Here is a 17,112-nt window from a genome sequence, read left to right on the forward strand (position 1 = left end):
AGTATCTATCCACTCAAATAATATTAATAAAATATAGATTTGCTGTGAACAACATCAATTAGGCTGGCAAGTCCCCAACACAAACTGGAGATCACTTGACTGGGTCATTTTGGATATTACCTAAAAAAGATCATGAATTTTTTAAACTGCTATAGCAGGACACAGGTACAGTCACCAGAAATAACATCATACAGCTCCACATTTGGAATCTTACTAAATTTCCAGTAAAATGTGCTTTGCTCACTTCCAAGCAGAATGAATTATTTTTAAGTTTTTATCATTTTAGCATACAAGGGGCTTTAGTCTTTCAATGGTTTCACTGAAAGAAGTGACTGGTTTCACTTGTGATGCTGAAATAGTGTATAGAAGGCTCTTCAACAGAGCAACAGCTATTTACATTTGAGTTCATTTCTAAGCAGGAGATATTATTAAGAGGGACAAACACAGCCAATGAAAAGTCTATTATATTTTGTAACAATAGAATCTTCTGATGGTGCATCTAGTTACATTCTTATAGGCTATAATCAATGTTCCCTCTAATTTTTGACAGGTCGTGTGCACAAAAAATGTCTTCTGTGCAAATTGTTGTGTTTCTGTGCAAAGTTTTATGCGTGCAGTATTTCGCTGTGTGCGTGGGGTTTAGGATCTGTGTGCGCGTGCACACGCGCACAGGTTAGAGGGAACAGTGGCTATAATAATATCACAGCTACAGTGCAATAAATTATATTGACATCCAGTATAGCAAAAGGACTGTCTGTTTTCGGAACTTTTTTCCTTCAGATCAAAATTCTATCTAGTTCTACCATACAATAGTTGCTATAACATGATTATTATGAGGATTTCATGAGTCAGCATCTTTCACTTGGGAAAGAGCTCTTACTATTACCCAAGAAGGAACCAAGTGTACATTTTTTTGTAAATAAACAAGATTACCCCAAGAATAAACCTGACTTGTATCATTGATTTCTTCAAGGCTCCAAACTAAGGCTGTTTCTACACTTTACAACAGCATGTGGAATACATACACTGCAGACCCCCTAGCATGGGTATAAATAGCAGTGTAGATGATGAGGCACTGCTTAGGTAAGTAAAGACATGCCAGAACCTTAGGTATATACCCTACATGGCTCCCTATATGCCCAAGCAGTGCCTTCCACATCTACACTGCTATTTTTAGCAGTGAAATGTCCCACTGCCTCCCCACAGACAGAGCCTCTCTCTGCTGCAGGGAAAGCCTTCATCAGTGGGAAGGCAGCAGGAAAAAAGGCTAGCAGCTTCCTATTTCTGGAGCCTTTCTTAACTGCAGGAAAAGACTGGCAGTGGGGAAAGGCTCCAGCAACAGGCAGCCCTTCCAGAGCCTTTCACTTCCATGTGTAGCTCAACAATCCACTGTCAAGTATCAGGGGGTAGCCGTGTTAGTCTGTATCTACAAAAACAACAAAGAGTCTGGTGGCACCTTAAAGACTAACAGATTTATTTGGGCATAAGCTTTCGTGAGTAAAAACCTCACTTCTTCGGATGCATCCGAAGAAGTGAGGTTTTTACTCACGAAAGCTTATGCCCCAAACAATCCACTGTAAACATAGCCCGCTTTTTCAGTGCGGCGAATGGCTACATGAACCCTACACAGCACCGCCAACATAGAAAAGGCCTTATACTAACTGCTTGTGCCCAGAGGGACAGTAATACTGTTTACCTTATTTAGAAGAAAAGAAAATATAATAAAGGTAGATTTAAAAAATAGTCAAAGATGAACCCCAAAGACTTAGAATGTTCAGTCTGGCTAAGTGTCCAAGAGTTCATATGCAGATATGGATTTCTTAGCTCTATAAAACTGAGACAATCATTATGAAACTGGCTTCTCACTGCTTTTTCACCTGGATGAAACCAATAAAACCAGGTGAATTCAAAAGTGAATTACAAAAGGAGGAAAGTTAAATAAACTTTTTTAAACTTCAAAATGGATTTGCAGGGGAGAGGTGGGTTGTTTTATGCTTTGGGTGAAGGCTTGGACTGGTCCTTAACTTAGCTGAGCCAGTTTGCCCAACCATAAAAGAAAGAATAGTTAGTAATAACTAGAGAACAAGGTAAGGCTATATTGTGGCATTTGAGTCACAACCCACACTGAGGAACTAGCATATGTGTTTTGGGGCTATACAACAGCAGCAGACACTGAAATATTCTGCTTGACTCAGCCAAAGTGCTTCCCGGAAAGCACCAGCCAGAATGGAAGCTGGACAACCTTTTAAAAAGCTGCAGCACGTACTGTCTCCTGTTCTCACTGTCTCTCCCCCCTCATTCTGTACTCTACTGGTACAGAATGAGATGAGGCATGCCCTGTGCCTTCCACTTTGATGAGAATAACACCATATTCATTGCTGATCTCAATTTTAAAACTCATAGAATTATAGCCAAATGTCATTACTATTTGATGGCTGTTCAGCTGCCTAAAATGAATTTGTGGTTTCAATATTTTTCCTACTGGACAGGTATCACATTACAGCAGCCACCACGAGACACTGGTTAGCTATTATCTGAAGTAAATAAAAATATAGTTAAAGACTCCAACATCTGGGAGAAGATGATAACTGAAATAAGAAGGAAAACAAAGAGCTCCTCAATAAAGAAAACTTGATCTCAAGGGTAAAAAGAATGCCAAAAATCATCTGATGAATTTGTATCACCTCTGGAATACTTTCTGGTTGTTCACAGCAGGTCATTGCAAAACTATTTGTCTTTGAAATACAATAATAAGCTGCGATAAATCTGCAACTTTTTTTCGTATAGCTGCACCCCAGCACCATCTATAAGCTAATGCCAAAATGCTATGAGCTGCCAGTCCTTGAAAACTGTAATGTTGTAAATCTATGTCAATGTACCACATCTACTCACTGTCTCTTACTTTACTGTTTCACTGAACAAAATGAAAAAATCAAGGGCTCCCAGAGAGCTGACAAGAATTAAAGAATAAGCAGCAGAAGCAGTGTCCCTTTTATTCCAGCTCAAACTTATACACTCGATATAACGTGACCCAATATAACATGAATTTGGATATAATGCAGTAAAGCAGTGCTCCGGGGGGGCGGGGCTGCGCACTCCCATGGATCAAAGCAAGTTCAATATAATGCAGTTTCACCTATAACGCGGTAAGATTTTTTGGCTCCTGAGGACAGCGTTATATTGAGGTAGAGGTGTATCTCAGATTTGGACATAGAATCAGAATGACTCAAATATAGGGACTGTGGTGGGGTGGCTGACCCACACAGGTAGATGGAGGGTTAAAGCAGCCCTCAGGGAGGCTGCGCAAAACCCAATCAAATGGAGGAGAGCTTGTAGAAAGCCAATCAGGGGAAGGTTTGTTGGAGCAGCCAATCAGGGCCAGGGAGGGCTATATAAGAAGGGCTGCTCAACAGAGCAGGGCAGTCTTTCCCTGGAGTGCATGGGAGAAGGACTGGCTACCATAGAGGAGTGCCTTAGATAGAGTAGTGCTGGGCAGGATCAGGGGAGCAATGGGGAGCTCCAGCCTGAGGACTGCCAGAATGAGGCTCCTGATACAAAGGGCCAAGAAGGTACTAGGGCTGCGGGAAAGTGGCCCAGAGAAACAGATGGTGGAATAGGAGAAGGGGCAGTATGTGGCTGCTGCCTAGAGGGTCCCTGGGCCAGGACCTGGAGTAGTGGGTGGGCCCAGATCTCCCCTTCCTTTGCCCCACCACTTGCCACCAAGGGGAGTGGCCAGTGTAGACTGCAGTTTGCCACTGAGGTAAGTGCCTAGCCTAAGGACTCTTGGGTCCCCTGGAATGGGGGTGAGAACTGAGTGTGGCACAGCCGGAGGGCTCTGTCCAGAAGAGGATGCCATGGTCTGGGGAGCAACATGGGTCCTATAGGTGGCGGTGAGAGTGATGACAGGTGAGACACCACTAAATGAGGGCACTCTGGTGAAATGAGAACTAATTCCCAGGACGGCCAGCAGGAGGTGCTGTGGATCCTGCTCTGTTACAGGGTCAAATGAGAATTGTGGCTTTGGATCAAGCTCAGAGCTTGTTCCCAAGGAGAACAGGTATAATTAAAAAGGAGAACAGGGACTATTTTTAAGGCCTGGCTTGTCAAAGCCCTGGCTGGGATGATTGAGTTGGGGTTGGTCCTGCTTTGAGCAGGGGGTTGGACTAGATGACCTCCTGAGGTCTCTTCCAACCCTGATATTCTATGATTCTATCCATTCATTCATTCATTCACTTTCTCACTTCCCCATTCTACTGTCAACTTAATAGTGGCTGCTTCTTTGATCACTAATAAATAGATGCTGGAACAACATTGGAATCTTTCCCACACTGTTAGATATCACTTAGGTCATGAACAAGACTCCACCATCCTTGTCTATGCTTGATTGCACTCTGCATGTCCTCTGTGTTTTTCAGTCCCATAAAACTTTCCCTCTCTAAGTACTGTTTGATGGAAGGATTCTTTTGGTTGGCCCCTTTTGCGTGGAATGCCTTAACATTCAGGGTTGGTTCTGGGGCCAGTTTTGTTCAACATCTTTATTAATGATCTGGATGATGGAATGGATCGCACCTTCAGCAAGTTCACAGATGACACTAAGCTGTGGGGAGAGGTAGATACACTGCAGGATAGGGATAGGGTCCAGAGTGACCTAGACAAATTGGAGGATTGAGCCAAAAGAAATCTGATGAGATTCAACAAGTTCAGAGTCCTGCACTTAGGACGGAAGAATCCCATGCACCGCTACAGGCTGGGAACAGACTGGCTAAGCAGCAGTTCTGCAGAAAAGGACTTGGGGATTACAGTGGACAAGAAGCTGGATATGAGTCAGCAGTGTGCCCTTGTTGCCGAGAAAGCCAATGGCATATTGGGCTGCATTAGTAGGAGCATTGCCAGCAGATTGAGGGAAGTGATTATTTCCCTCTATTCGGCACTGGTGAGGCCACATCTGGAGTATTGCATCCAGTTTGGGGCCCCCCACTACAGAAGGGATGTGGACAAATTGGAGAGAGTCCAGCGGAGGGCAATAAAAATGATTAGGGAGCTGGGGCACATAACTTATTAGGAGAGGCTGATGGAACTGCGGTTATTTAGTCTGCAGAAGAGAAGAGTGAGGGGGGATTTGATAGCAGCCTTCAACTACCTAAAGAGCGGTTCCAAAGAGGATGGAGCTCGGCTGTTCTCATTGGTGGCAGAGGACAGAACAAGAAGCAATGGTCTCAAGTTGCAGTGGGGGAGGTCTAGGTTGGATATTAGGAAACACTATTTCACTAGGAGGGTGCTGAAGCACTGGAATGGGTTACCTAGGGAGGTGGGGGAATCTCCATCCTTAGAGGTTTTTAAGGCCCAGCTTGACAAAGCCTTGGCTGGGATGATTTAGTTGGTGTTGAACCTGCTTTGAGCAGGGGATTGGACTAGATTACCCCCTGAGGTCTCTTCCAACCCTAATATTATATGATTCTATGATCCCACAGTCCTTACTCAGGCAAAACTCCTACTGAAGTCAAAGCACCCAAAGTTATTGGTTGACAACAATAGGAAAATGGCTTTAAAATTAAGACACTAATTTTAAACAGAAAACAATATCCTGGAGAAAAATAATTCTTTACAAGCCACACTTTCAGGAAGAAGGTATTTTACAAAATATCTGAAGTAGAAATAATTATAAGATCGGAGGGATTAATGGGCTGTTATGGAACAGAAGAGTGATATAAAACACATTCAAAAGGCTACACTGTTTTATCCAGTCTGAGGGAACAAAAAAAAGGAAATGAGTTAAAGGCAAATGTGTATGTGTGTCATAACATATGAAGAACCAAAGTCAGAATTTCAATAAATACAACATAAAAATGAGTAAAGAAAGCAGATGACAAGCCTGCATCATAGATGACATTGTATATGGGAATGAAGACTAGAAGAACAATCCAAAAAAATAAGACTGTATGTCATCCATATAACAAATAGAAAGAATCCTTTTCATTTTAGTTTTAGAAGAAGATGAGAATAAGCTAAAAATATCCTGCATTCCTGGGAGGGAGGGTGATGCTTACTGCTCCTTGGGTTTTCTAATTTTTTAAATAGAAATATTTCTCCTATTTTTCTTTACCAAAATAGTCAGGAGAGATGGCCTGCTTTACATTTTGTGCTAACTTCTTCCGCCCCGCCCCCCCCCCCAATGTTGAGTTGGTTGTACACTGCACCAGGACAACTCCACAGTGACTAACACAGACATATGAGTTGATTCACCCCTACTCAAAAGTTATTTTGTCACTTGCTGGAATGTGACATTTTAATGTTCAACCAAACTCACCTCCCCCCAACACAATGCCTCAGAGACAAGTAATTTTATGAAATGAAACTCCCACCAATCATGAGTTATTTCCAAATCCCAGTGGAAGTAAAGGAAATTTGGAACTATACATTGTAATATGTATTGTTTTTTTCATTTACATGTGAAACAACTGTACCATTCAAAAATGGGTGTCTATTGTTCTGTTTTGCACTGTTAGTACATGGCATCAGTAATCTACTTAAGTGTTATGTTCTCCTTCACTAATGTCTGAGGGCCTGATCCAAAACATATTGAGGCCAATGAATGGACTCCCATTGACGTCAATGAGCTTTGGATCAGGTTCTGGATAACTAAAGTTGGTATGCAGAGATGAACATTACTGCCTGTAGAAACATTTTATTGTAATTAATGTAAAAAACTAAAAATTAAAAATCAGCTTCTCCTCATAGTTTGTTATATTATGAAAAATATAAGCATAGCCAGAAGAGGAATCTGAAACACAGATCATTAAGGAGAAGATGTGTTAAATAGTGATGCTGATTTCTGTTTGTTATTTTCTTAGTTCAGTTTCATTTATATTTGTATTGTTGTTTAATATTATTGCTGTGTATTTTATATTGCAGTTAAAAAAATCTTAATACATATATTTTGAAAAGCTATCATCAAAACATCACACCAGACAGGACACTGCCTACAAACTGCCACTAGCAGTGCAGGAGAAGAGATAAGGCTCAGATTACAGTGAATGACAGATTAGATTTAAAGTGCCACTTTTACATGATCCTTGAAAAATGAGGCAAAAAAATTTGTCACTGCATCAGTGAAAGCCATTCCAACATATCACACTATCCATTTGAAATCTAATTGCTACCAGAAGTCATTTGTATGGTGTCAAATTTGAACGTGGGACAAATAACTTTGAACTCCAGCATGAGGCTCTATAAAGCTGCTATAAATGACATGTAAATTCTAATGTTCCATCATTAGGTGAGAGTCCAAAACCAACATCATACAATGTATTCCAATCTGATACAAAAACAAAGCTTATATGGACTGTCTTCATTCTCTTAAAAAAATCCATATCATTTAGCATAAAGGAAACCCACTCTAAGTTTTTTAAATAATTTCTTTCATAGTAACTTTTACCTGTTTTTCTTCCTTTAATCAGGAATCTGTCCTATAGACGTCAGCATTGCATATTCAAGAATGTACAAGGTGATGATTCCATACAATGATCTTATAAGTCAACAGGTGATTCTCAATCTGTAGATGCTCTGAAAATGTCATTAAATTAACAGTTGTTTTAATGGTTTGCATCATTTTTATATTGGCTTAACTGAGTCATTTTTTTTTTAGTTAAGCTTAGTAGTATTGCTGTAAAATAAATTCCCTCACTTGAACTCACTTTATTCTATCTTTATTTGGAGTGCTTATCAAAGTCCACAATTCAAGAAAGATGCTGAAAAATGTGAGAGGTTCTGAGAAAAACCATGAGAATATGCCTTAGCGTGAGACTTAAGGAGCTCAATGTATTTAGCTTATCAAAGAGAAGGTTAAGGGGTGACTTGATCACAGTCTCTAAGAGCCTACACTAGGAATAGAAATTTGATGATAAAGGGCTCTTGTAGCTAGTAGACAAAGGTATAACAAAATCCAATAGCTGAAAGTTGAAGATAAACAAGTTCAAACTAGAAATAAGATGACATTTTTTAACAGTGGGGGTAATTAACTATTGAACAGTTTGCCAATGGCTTTGGTGGATATTCCATCACTGGAATTTTTAAAATCAAGATTGGAGGTTGTTTTAAATGACATGTTCTAGTTCAACCACAGCTATTGGACTTGCATTAAATTCAGAGAAGTTGTAAGGCCTGTGTTATGCAGGAGGTGAGACTAGTTCAGGGGTTCTCAAACTGGGGGTCAGGACCCCTGATGGGGCTGTGAGATTGTTACATGGGGGGGTCACGAGCTGTCAGTCTCCACCCCAAACCCTCCTTCGCGTCCAGCATTTATAATAGTGTTAAATGTAAAAAAGTGTCTTTAATTTATAAGGGAGTGGGGGTACTCAGAGGCTTGCTGTGTGAAAGAGGCACCAATACAAAAGTTTGAGAACTGCTGGACTAGTTGATCACAATGGTCCATTGGGGCCTTAAAATCTATTAATCTAAATGGGTCTCTGACCAAGTGATTCATCCACAGCACAGTGCCCTGTAATACTATTCTGGTGCTATTGTTCCTGATACTTCTTTTATCTATCTAGGTACCTACATGGCCTCATCAACCTAGTATATTTAAAATGCCATATTCATTTCCTCAGATTCTCAGAGGCATTTAGGCACCTAATTTCCACTGACTTCATTGGGAGTTAGACACCTAAATACCTTTGAGGATCTGGGCCTACGACATCAGCAATGATGTAGTTTTTCTATGAATAAAAATAACTGCTCATGAAAACTGAAGCCATCTTCCATCCAGCTGAAATGAGCTCATCATGATCTAACTGCCTTTCATTTATAAATTAAATCCCGGAAAATGTTTTCAGCAAACCCATTTGTCTTAGATCCAGCCAAGAAAAAAATTAATTCTTATTGTAAGAAAATCTCTTAAAATGGCAGCAATATGTGCATGATGTCACTACCTATAATGTTTATGAGGGTATTCATGATTTTATCCCTTTAAATGAGTGGGCAGCACTTTATAATTCCCAAGGGAATAAACTTTAGTAGAAAGTTATATGCAGCAGTACTGTGTGACTCCTGCTTTTAAGCCACTATTTAATTCATGACTTTGCTATTATTCTTGTCTACTTGCATTTCCTCATAGCAATCCATTTCATTAATAGAAAAATCTCTGCCCTTAATATACTTCATTTTTATGCAGTAAAAGTCTTTTGGTTGACATGCTCTGATGTCCTTTACACAAGCTTTTTCAGGCAAGAACTGTATCATCTATGTTTGGAAAATGCCAAACTACAGATAATGATAATAGTAACTTGCTGAGAGCCAAGAGGAATGCATTCTGGCCATGCATTCTGAACTTCGGTACACTACACGTACAGGGCCTGATTCTTCATTACCTTACACCTTGTGTAGTTATTTACACCAATGCAAAGTACTACCATTCTGATTTGGTGAAATAGAAGCAATGTGGTCCAATGGATAGCTTGCTAGACCTCTAGTCAGACTTGACTTCTGTTCTTGGCTTTTCTGCTGACCTGCTATGTGACCTTGAGCAAGTCTCTTCAACTCTGAGCCTCTATAGTCCCTCCCACTCTTTGTCTGTCTTGTCTATTTAGCCCATAAGACAGTCTGGGCAAGTACTGTCTCAGTTTGTGTTTATACACATAGAATGGGGGCTGATCTCTAATAGGGCAGTGGCAGTGAGCCTCCCAGCCCAGGTCGACACACTTGTGTTAGCAGGACTTAGACTAGAGCTCTAAAAATAGCTGTGTAGACAGCACTTTGAAGTTGCAGCTCAGGCTCTACTGAAAAGGAAGGTGCCCCTGAGCCTGAGTTCCAGCCTGAGCTGCAACTTCAAAGCACTGTCTACACAGCTATTTTTAGAGCACTAACATGAACCGTGCTAGCCCGAGTCTCTTGACCTGGGCTGGGAGGCTCGCTGCCATGGGTTATATAGACATACCTTATGTGCTGCCATAACACAAATAAACAGTAACATTTTCTCCACCATCTGCAGAGGACTCCCTTTTCTGGGGAATTAATTGCTATAGGTAAATCCTACAAAGTTCTGGCATGGCTGTGGACTGCACAATACACATCGAACTCTCCTTGTGCAATTTTTTACTGTATTAGCAATATTTTCCTCTTCGTTCTCATCAAGTTACTATTATCATTATCTGTAGTTTGGCACTTTCAAAACATAGATGATGATACAGTTCTTGCCTCAAAAACCTAAGATGCCTGTATTACTCAGCTTTAACCTTTTGTGTAAATAGATTCCTGATTTGTTTATTAAGACAATCTCCTTTCACATGTTCACCTAGGACAGTGTCCTCAAATGTAGGACCTCACACAACTTTTCACAATTCCAAACATCTGTTGCTCTTGGATTCACCTGAATTCATAATGTAGCATGAAAGTACTGGGGACTCTTCAGCCACAAGCTCTAAAGGTCTGTGGCATGGTTAAGTTATTACTTCTGACACTCAAGAGTGGATAACAAGTTATACAGTGCTTCCATACTGCTCCATCTAATGTTCTCCTCCATCATACCTACCTCCTAGAAGGGCTGTTTGGAAGACTGAAAGGGGAAAATAGGTTAAATTAATGGAAAGTGTGATCTTGGGGCTTGATGTATTTTTAGATAATCATCTACTATCCTAGCCTTGCTATCTTACATTTCTTTAGAAGATTTTTATATATTATATTAAGCTGCAGAGGCAGAATGATAAAAGTGGCTGTTACTGATCTTCTCTCATATAACCTGAGGATATATCCATTTGTTTTACTATTGTTGCCCATTTGTTGGCTGGAAGAGCATATTCCATTCCATATACTGTAAATAGTACATTGTAGACTTAAACCACATGCATTATTGCTCATGAAATACTCATGCTTATCAGGGGCGTGTGCAGGAATTTAAATTTGGCCACTTTTGGGTGAAGCATGTTATAGACATGGCTGGGGGGCTGGGTCAACAGCCGGAGGATGGAGCAGCAGCTGGGTCCGGGACTGGAGCAGAAATATATATATTTTTAGATTAATATTGGCAAGGTCCATGCCCCTTCTTGCCCTGCCCGCTTGTGCATGCCCCTGTGCTTATTGGTATCAGGATGCACAATTAGTTTGGGGATCTGAGTGAATAAAATACTCTGGAATCATATTTTAAGTAAAATATGAAGTTCTAAATTATGTTAGTTGGCAACTATCTGGTGTGTGACCAATGAATTTCAGAATGGCCTGGACCTCAGTGCACACATATTCTGTATGTGGGATTTTCAAATCTGTCATGTGGGTTATAAATTATCACTCATATAGAATACGTGTGCACTGAGGTCCAGGCCATTCTTTGATATTTTAGACCTTTTATGAGGTTGTAACTCAGGCAGCAAATTCTTTCCTGTCCATGCCTGATAAACAGCTTTCACCATTAGGTCACTTTCAATGTATTGATCTCTCCTGTGGGATCTTCAACACCTAGACAAATGTTCCTAATGCATCCAAAACTCTCCTAGACTATGAAGAATTAAGAGCTGCTGGAAAGTTTGTGGGATATAATACAGGTATCTGTCACTGTCATGAATAGGGAACAAGACCTGCTTCTAGTCATGTGGAAGAAATGAAAACCAAATGATACTGCTGAAGGATGACACAAAACTACACAAGAACAAGCAGGATACTAAGCATTGAATATAAGTACTTAGATACCAAGATAAGCAAATATGTGGATTGTTTAATAGAAGAAGATGAAGATATAACTCTAAAAAGCATGTATATTACCCCCACGAGTAGAAGAAAAACATTACTACTTGCCTCCTATTTCCTTGTTTTATGTTACATATTTTGTGTGCTCTTCTACAGCAAGGACAATATTTAAAGTGAGATATAGAGCTACAAGTACTAACTAACTTCTAACTCTTCTTAGAAACAGCAAAAATATCCATATTTAAATGCTAGTTTTAGCATTCATAAAAATAAAATAAAACCAGCTATGTGTTAACCATGTTATAAACCTTGCCTGCCAGAGAGTACAGAACAGGAAGCATTAAGCAGGCTGCAGGAAAAAGATCTGTCCAAGGCTTAATATGGATTACTTTATTTCTGTGGAGCAGGTATCGTGAGTGAATGCACCCATCTTCACACCTTACACACTATTGTAATAATCTTTGTACAAAATATGACTTGTAAGGAAAACTAATAACTCACTGGTCAATAATATTATGGTGAAATGTGTGTAGCAACATTATATGTATGTTTATGAACATAAACACATTTCAGGCATAATTTCAGCTTATGGAGTCTGACAAGTCTTGGGAGGGGGTGATCCTTTTTCTCAAAGACAAATAACAAGCTGATGCTTCTAGTCAGATGTCATCAAAGTTGATTGGCAATCACTATTCAAGTGGCCATTCTTTGGCAATGGAAAGGGGCAGGAACAGATCAATCTAAATTTTAACAAATAACAACATGGAACCTCTTTCACCATGAGACTCTATGTCTTCATCCTCACAGTGGGAAGGAATTTTATCTAGGAGTAACTCTTAGAAAAATGCATTTCAAAGGGTGACTCAACTATAAAAATGAGGGGCAAAAACACACTCTCTTTTTCCCCCTCTCCCTCTCTCTCTTTCTCCTAATAAGACAAAGGAACCAGACTTTGGATTTTGAGAGGGGTTCTGACCTGAGAATTTGGTCAGCCCTGTCACTGGGAACATGTGGTAAGGATTTTATCTTGAAGCAAGTCTATATCGAAAAGCATTTTATCTTTATTTCCCTTGTAACTATTTCTGATTTTAATGCCTGATAACTGTACTCCCTTAAAATCCCTCTCTTTGTAGTTAAATAAACTTGATTTATTCTTTAATTGAAACTAATCCAGTGTCATGTTTAAACTGAACTGTTTGGGTAACACCATTTACAAAGGAAATTGTTGTATATTGACCCCTTACAGACACAACAGACTTATAATATCTGAACTGTCCAAGATAGGGCTGGACAGTACAGAACACACATTTTGGGGGAAAATTCAGGACTTAGGAGTGTGTTGGGGTCACTCAGCAGGAGGTAACCAAGGCTGCTGGAAGCCAGAATGTGGCTTACGTATTGCCGATAGGCTGCTGGGGTCAGAGTTGCTTGTCTAGGACTGCAGCTATCCACAGACACTCAGGCTGTGACCTGCATGCTGTTTGGCTGTTTCTGAGGGACCCCATGTTTGGAGCTACAACAGCAAAGCATTGTGAGGGCAAGTGATGACACAACTCCTCACTAGTCTGGGTGGCACCCTGGAATGTGATTGGTATATCAGCCCCCAGCATAGAGTCAGGAAAGATCTGAAGAGGTGAATCCTGTCTTTATTACTGGCAAGGTTAACTTTGAATGTCCTAGTTTGTAGTGGTTTAAAATCTCAGACTTGACATTTTATTAATCAATTTTTTTGCATCTAATATACATTAACAACCTTTTACTTGTTTTGGGCCAAATTGAAGACTCACTACAGCAGGGATTAATTTGACCCAGCAGAACTAAATTCTGTGCTAACATAACCCACACACCTCCTGGGTGTGGTGCTCTGTACCTATCTAGTGGCACTGAGACCACTTAGCGATTAATGAGTCTGCTACAGCATTAGTTAAGAGGCATGTGGCTCCAATGGTCCCAGGTTCAATCACGCCAACTGATGACCGGGGTATGTCAGTGTTATTACCAGCTCTAATGTTTATCTTCCCTTTTACTGCTAGGTATAGAAATTCAGACATGCTTTCATTGTACAGCAGTTATTATCAGTTTCACTTGTTCACAGCTTCTTCTGGATTTATTGTTACTGTTTCAGACTCTCAAAGTGCAAATGAAGAAAAATACAGTTGAATTCAATATTTAAAAATGAGTACTGCTCATGGACAAAGGAACTGCCCTCTTTAACTCTTCTGATCATCCTTTAGCTAGCTCATTCTGATGGACACATTTATCTCTGTAAAAATTGCTTCCACTTTCTATACAGGTGCCATTCTGATTGCTGGATTGTTACTCATCTTTGAGCTAAGCAGCTCTTAACTGGAGGAAATTATTGCATTTAGATTAACAATGGTATAAATTGCACACAATAGAAGCTAATAGGAATTGTTTGATGTGTTCCCTTGATAATTCTGTAGATTTAGAATGAATAGATATAGAATAGGAATTTCTAATCTTGATTTCTTGTTTTAGGCTAATGCAGCATCGCCTCTGAAGGAAAGAAGAATGAGACTTGAATCAGTGAATGCCACTTCATTTATTAATGATGCCTGCCTCTCAATGGAGATTAATTCAGGATCTAATAACTCACGAGTGATTTATTTCTTAATGAAATATCATTTCAGCAACTAATGGAATACACCACAACGTCTGTTGCTTTCAGGTGCATTTTAAAAGACAACTGCTTTGGGAAATGAATGTCATGTTTATTTGCACTGATTATTTTTCTGAATTCAGTTGTGAAACAGCAGGGATATTTTAAAGTGAAATAATGATATCTGTCTGAGTTTTATTACATATTTAAAAAGTCACTAAATTACAGAGTAATTGGGTATGCTCTCAAACTAGACCTCTGCATCTGAACAATCCCGACATTTAGGGAGTTTTCAGATCTGGAACACTGGTTCAGAATCCAGCTTTTGGATTTTGACTAAAACTAATTCCACTAACCAGAAAAGACAAATTTCCAGTTCTGGAGTTCAGAAATGGAAATCAGACCTTGCCTAGGCCCCAAAGACTCACGGGATTTACAAATCCAATGACTTTCCATGGAGCCTAGGATTCAGAAAGAAGTAGAGTGATGTGGTTATAACAAGAAAAGAAGGTGATTTTAACATCTGTTTGCTGGAGAAAAGGAGATGTGGAGAGTTAGTAGTCAATATGAAGAAAGCATGGATCAGGGTTTTAGCAGTAGAGGGTGAACAAGAAAGGACAGTTTATAAAAGTGTTTATAGAGGAATAAGTGACAGGACTCAGCAAGAGCTTGGATGTCACCCTTTGGGCAGAAGGGGCCAAATTCCTCACTGGTGTAACTCCATTGATGTCAGGGGAAAAGATGTCCAAATGACAAACATCTAAAATACTTTTTCAAGTTTCTAGTCCTTATTGCCTTTCTCTAGAGTGGCCAAGGGTATATGTGTGAAACAGTAACAGAAAGATTGATATATAGTTCATATGGTATGCACACCGCAAGAGCAGTATCATGAGACCCTTAATGACTCAGATATTCTGAATTACTTTTCTAAAGGAAGTGGTTATTTCTGTGTGGGGGGGAGGGATATCAAGTGTCATATGTAATTTCCTGAATGTATTTACACAGAGACAGCGAGATCGTCAGCCCTGAAGCCACTTTGCACTGCTGGAGGGCCACAAAGTTCCCTTAGAGCTTACCCAAAGCTGCCATTGGGAGGGAATCCTGGGCTAGTGGAAAGCTAACAGAATTGGTGTTATGTAAGTCTTCCCAGCGTAGACCCTGTTGAGTTTTTCTGGGGGCAGGGCAAAACTTAAATGCACAGGGCTGATTGTTCTAGTCAATCTAAGTTCGAGCAGCCTTGTGGCTTCTGTGGTCGCTCAACACGAAGGGGAAGGAAAGGCATGAAGGTGGCTCAGAGCCACCTGTCTCTCCCAACCCCCTGCAGCTGCATCAAGCATGAGTTGATTGCAGCCGGGGATTGCTCCCTGAGTCTATAATCTCCATTTTCCCCATCCCTTATCACCACATATTCCTCTTCCCCCCCACACACACACCATTCTGCAACAAACTCAAATATGTACTCCCTCCGTAAAGTGACTTTAGTTCAGCAGCTTGTATTAAGGATGAGGAAACTGTCACTTTAACCAAGGAGAGTTGGCCCTTCACAGTGTAACAGATAATGCCAGGTTCCAAGCAACTACTGGCTTATCTAAATAGAAACATGAACAGTGGAAATGGTAGAGGGACAGAGTCCACCAATTTTAGTTAAGTCTCCAGAGTTCTGTGGTGTACATATTTACAGGAGTCCTAGGGCTTACATTGCAGAATTTTCTCAAAGACTGAGAGCTCACTTTACTTACCTGAAGAACCTGAAGGTTTTTTTACCCAGGAAAGCTTATGCCCAAATAAATCTGTTAGTCTTTAAGGCACCACTAGACTCCTTGTTGTTTTTACTCTACCTTGTACACAGAATTGGAGAATGAAAGCCATATGTTCAGTATGAATTATTCAGACATGTACAGGGATCCAGAGAGCATGGAAAGTTAACCATGTTACATGACTTTGTGCTATGGCACAGGGGTGGCCAACCTGTGGCTCCAGTGCCACATGCAGCTCTTCAGAAGTTAATATGTAGCTCTTTGAATAGGCACAGACTCTGGGGCTGGAGCTATAAGCGCCAACTTTCCAATGTGCCGGGGGATGCTCCCTACTCAGCCCCTAGCTCTGCCACAGGCCCTACCCCAACTCCACCCCTTCCTGCCCCCTCCCCTAAGCCTGCAGTGCCTTCGCTCCCCCCCACCCACCCCCAGCCTCCCCAGAGCCTCCTGCACGCCATGAAACAGCTGATCAGCGGCGCTGCTGGTGGGCGGGAGGCACGGGGGGGAGGAGCTGACGCGGGGTTGCTGACCTATTACTGTGGCTCTTTGGCAATGTACATTGGTAAATTCTGTCTCCTTCTCTGGCTCAGGTTGGCCACCCCTGTGCTAGGAGATCACCTGATTTTGTTCTCACTAAAGTCAATGACTGCATTATTGCAGAATCAGGTCCTAAATTATTGTATTTTTATACACTGGCTCTTCACAAGAAGAAATCAGAGTTAAGTTCAATGCATACATACCCTTCCAAGTCACATGAATGCATGTGATAAAGAAACCCAATGCTCTGTTAATGAAGGTTTATCCACCAGAGTAGTTAGAACATGGTTTGCTATTGTAGGCAGAGGAAGATTCCAAAAGCGGACCAAGTGCTGCCATTCTTTACTGTATATTACACACCAAAACCCACATTAAAACAACATTATTAAAGTTGCAAGGTTAAGCACTCAAAAACTAGGTAACACCAGACTTAATATACCTGTGCAACCTTAATTCAACTACCTTGTGCGTATGCCTTGTGATATAATTTTTAATTATATGATCACAAACTATTTTTTCCATAGG

The sequence above is a fragment of the Trachemys scripta genome, chromosome 6 (assembly GCF_013100865.1).
Source record: "Trachemys scripta elegans isolate TJP31775 chromosome 6, CAS_Tse_1.0, whole genome shotgun sequence".
In the NCBI taxonomy this organism is placed as follows: Eukaryota; Metazoa; Chordata; order Testudines; family Emydidae; genus Trachemys; species Trachemys scripta.